Source organism: Silene latifolia, chromosome Y, assembly GCF_048544455.1.
Source record: "Silene latifolia isolate original U9 population chromosome Y, ASM4854445v1, whole genome shotgun sequence".
NCBI classification, from domain to species: Eukaryota; Viridiplantae; Streptophyta; class Magnoliopsida; order Caryophyllales; family Caryophyllaceae; genus Silene; species Silene latifolia.
The window spans coordinates 332197739-332201968 of NC_133538.1; positions in this window are offsets into that span (position 1 = coordinate 332197739).

Below are 4230 nucleotides of genomic sequence, written 5' to 3' on the forward strand. Positions count from 1 at the left end.
GCCGACCCGCCTACTACTGAGACAGTTACTGTCCGAGGGGACACTTCCCTGGACTCTCACACGGACTACCCGCAGGTATTATTCGTCAATGCTTTACATCGCGATAAATTTTATAACCTGCTGAAGTGTGAACATATGCCTTCCCGATTTTTAGACAAATCGGCATTAGAGAAACTTGGCCTTTACGAGTCAGTGTGTGATTTATTACGGGTCACGGGGATGCCTGGTTTCATTACCATGAGGGGCCACACTTTCTTAGAGCTGAGTCTCGAGTTTCTCAGCTCTTTTACCTTCTCCTCAGGGGCATACGCTACTGACCCCGATCGCTCGTCGTCGATCTTTCCTGGTTATTTAACCGGACCTTTCGTATGCCCCCGGCGAGTTTGGTAGGTTGCTAGACCTTACCTCCTCGGGTGTGACGTCAGACTCGAGGAAGGTTTACAAGCAGGTCTGGCGGTGCTTGGCCCTGGCCCGCTTTCAGGAGTGAAAGCTCCATCAGGTCCACCATCCCCCCGTCCTGAGCCCTTACCTACTGTGCCTAAGGGCCACCGTCTGCCTGCCTTGCCCTTACTTCACCTTCCGCCTCGTCCATCCCCCGATGAGCCCGCCGCTAAAAAGCGGCGCGTTGAGACTGGAGAGGGGTCTACACCTGCAGGGAGTACCCAGCCTTCTACGGCTACTCCCGATCCGACCCCTACTCCCACTGTTACTACTACTCCTACTCCTCCCCCACCTCCCACTGACCAGACCCAGACCCAGACCCAGACTCAGACTGAGCCGGTCTTTCCGGCCACTTTTAGCCTACCTCCTCCCTTTGTAGCACCAACGGTCCAGGACCAAGGGGGCGCAGTTTACGGTCTGTTGATTGAGCTTGCAGAGCGCCAGGCTCGTATGGAGAGGGACTTAGCTTTGACCCTACACCCTCTGTACGAGTACCACTTGAGGAGACACAGACCGATCCCCGAGGGTTGGCCACACCCTTCCTTCTTCCTGGTTCCCACCGAGGGGTACCCGGTGTCAGAGGACGAGGAGGAGAGCGAGGACCCAGAGGTGGCGGTGGAGAGAGCTCGCGCTGAGGAGAGGGCGAGGAGAGAGGAGGCGAGAGACCCGTTGTATCGGGGGGAGGGAGATGGAGATGGCGACGACGACGACGACGACGAGTAGCTACTGGTCTACTCACTTCCCCAGTTTTCTGGCTGGTTTGGGGAAGTTCGTGTTTTGTATGTGTTGGGAAATGTGTCCTCAACAACAGTGCGATCATATGATTTAAATATCATTATTAAATCTCATTTTAAAGAATACATTTGGGAAGTATTTTTACTGTCAACTGGTCCACACATATCGGTAATGATTGGCTGACTAGAGTTTGACATTACTGTCGTGCGACGGTGGTGATCAGTTGATCCCCTAGGTCATACCTATAGGGCAACACTCTTAATTGATTATTTAATTAATCGTATAATGTTGCGAGTTAATTAAATTACTTGAAAATTGACGGACGATTTTGGAAGTAAAATTTACGTGTCTCATTTAAATGAGATACGGTCTGAGTAATCGAATTGTATCTTTACTCAGATGAAATTATTGTTTAAGGAAACAATTGAAAATTGAATGAATAATTATAAATACAAGTTGTTGTGATTTATGATTGGCAAAATATTTTGGTACAAGTAATTATGAATTACTAAGTCGATTTTTGTATATGACGTATTTTTATTAATACGTTGATTTTTAATATGTTAAAAATACATAACAATTTTATGTGACATATGACATGTTACATATTGACAAATTGACAAAAATAATATGGAACCATATTATTATAAGTGTCGAAATTTTGAAGACAAAAAGCCTTGCCTTTTCCTCTTCTTCTACACGTTTTGGGGAAGCTCAATGGTTGTGCTTTTCTCCTTTTTTGCCCCACTTTGACTTATAAAAACACAAGCCATCATTCATTCAAGCTTTAATCTGAAAAACACAAGTGGTTTGATAAAGAAAAAAAGCTTCCTATTCTTCTACTCTTCTACACGGTTTGAGGAGAGCAAAAGACCAAATTTTTGGGTCAATTTTCTTACAAAATTAATATTATCTAGTCTTCATAATATTGGTTTTAATTAAGAGAAAGCTTTGGGTATAAAGCCTTGGGAGAGATCCTACACTTGGGTCTTTGTTCTTCCATTAAGGATAGCTCAAGAACAAAAGAGAAGGAGAACTCTTTTGTGCCCATATATACCGAATATCAATGTAAGAACATGATTTCTCCTCTATTATATCTTTTGTTTGCATGCATAAGATCATTAGTTAATTTTATGACAAATTAAATTATACATATATGAGTATGTTGATAGGTATAAAGATCTACCTTTCCTTCAATTGGTATCAGAGCAATGGTTGTTTGCATGCAAATCGGTTATAGTTTTTCCGAGTTATACGATTAACATATAAAACTTGTGAATTTGTGTTATTATGATATATCACGAAATTAATTCATGCATGATAAGTTTCTGGTCCTAAAATGATTTTTAGGATTTTTGGTTAATTTACGGATTTTACTGTTCATATTATATAATATTGGCATTAAAATGTGATTTTTATGATTAAAATGCCATTTTTGGACGAAAATTAGCTAAACTTTGAATTTTCCAGTTCTTTTTGGATATGTTTTCACATATATTATTATTAGATGATCTGGAAAGTTTTATAATTTTATGAGTTGTTATGCTCGCAAAATGAATTTTTCTTTATTAAATTCGGATTTAGGTGAAAAATAGGTTAATATGAGTTAAATTTCGAATCTGGTCATATAAATTTAGTATGTTGTCACATGAAATTTTACAAGAAGTGTGTAAAATAATAGGCTATATTGAAGTCTTTATGCATGATTTATGGATTTTTGATGAAAAATAGCATAAATAGTGACTTTATTAGTGATTATTGCTAAAACATACTTCATGACTAAGGAAAAACGTCACATGTTGCTTTTTATTATCTTTTTCAGATCTAAAATTGAAAAGTTGATGAAAATAATTTTTCTCATGTTTTTATGATTATTTTAGTTTAAATCGATAAACCGCAACATTGTTTTTCCGGATAAATTTCGAAATTTTTAACCTAAGTTTTTGAACATTATGAGTGTCATGGTATTTTTTCCAGAATGTTCATAAGTTTAAATTTCAAAATTTGAATTTATTTGAAATTTTTATGATTTATTTGAAGTTTATAGCATTTTATTATAATTTTTATCAAGTAAGCCATGAAGATTACCCTTATGTGCTTGCAGAAGCATTAAGGAAGTAAAGCAACGTGTTTATGATGCAATTTTGTGTAAGGGTGTTACACAAGTGACAATTGACAATTGAGATTGCGCATGGTTTCCGACAAAACCATAATCAAAACACATTAAGGTGGTTAAGAGACCATTGTGGCTATGATAATTAAGAAGTAGATTTTCTAGAATCGTTCTAGGCAATAAAGAACAATGAGAGATATTTATAACGGAAATTGAGTACACTTGCAATCATGAGATGTGCAAGAAGGATGAGTCCCACACACTATGAAAACAGTGGGAGCTATTCTTAGGCTAGAGGGCCTATGTCTTGATTGGATCTCGACATGTACTCAGAAAGTTTTGTAATGCAAATGTATACATTACAAAGGAAAACGAGTATGTAGTAAGGTTGAGTAAGGTACAAGAAGTTGATAAAACCTACTAACCAAAGCCTTCTCAAAGGCTAAACATGATGAGTCATGTCATTTCAATTGAGTTGAAATAAACAACTACGTACAAGATCAAATTAGATTATAGAACATGAAATAGTAATCAGGCATTGACTATTCATATGTGATAATCGCATTTGTCGTTCGAGTTTTACTTTAAAACTCTTATATTATACTTTGTTACATCCAAACGGGTTGTAGAGACAATTGAACCCCGTTAAAGTGAACGCGGATTAACATAGTATTTGCCCATAGTCACTTGTATGAGGTGACGTCTCGAAGTGACTAGAGTGTGATGCGATTGATGGCAAGTTCAAGTGCCATACAGTCATGTGAGATGACTAGTCGATCACATAGGCAGACTGTTAAGAACATTTTGTCGGGCCTAATGACCGTTTATAGAGTTCTGGCAAATTTATATAGCCTGGTCGTGGCGAGAGCTGCTATAGTATTCAAATGAGTCGATTCTTTTGACTAAAGACTATTCTCCTAAGATGGCACAGTTTCAGATTA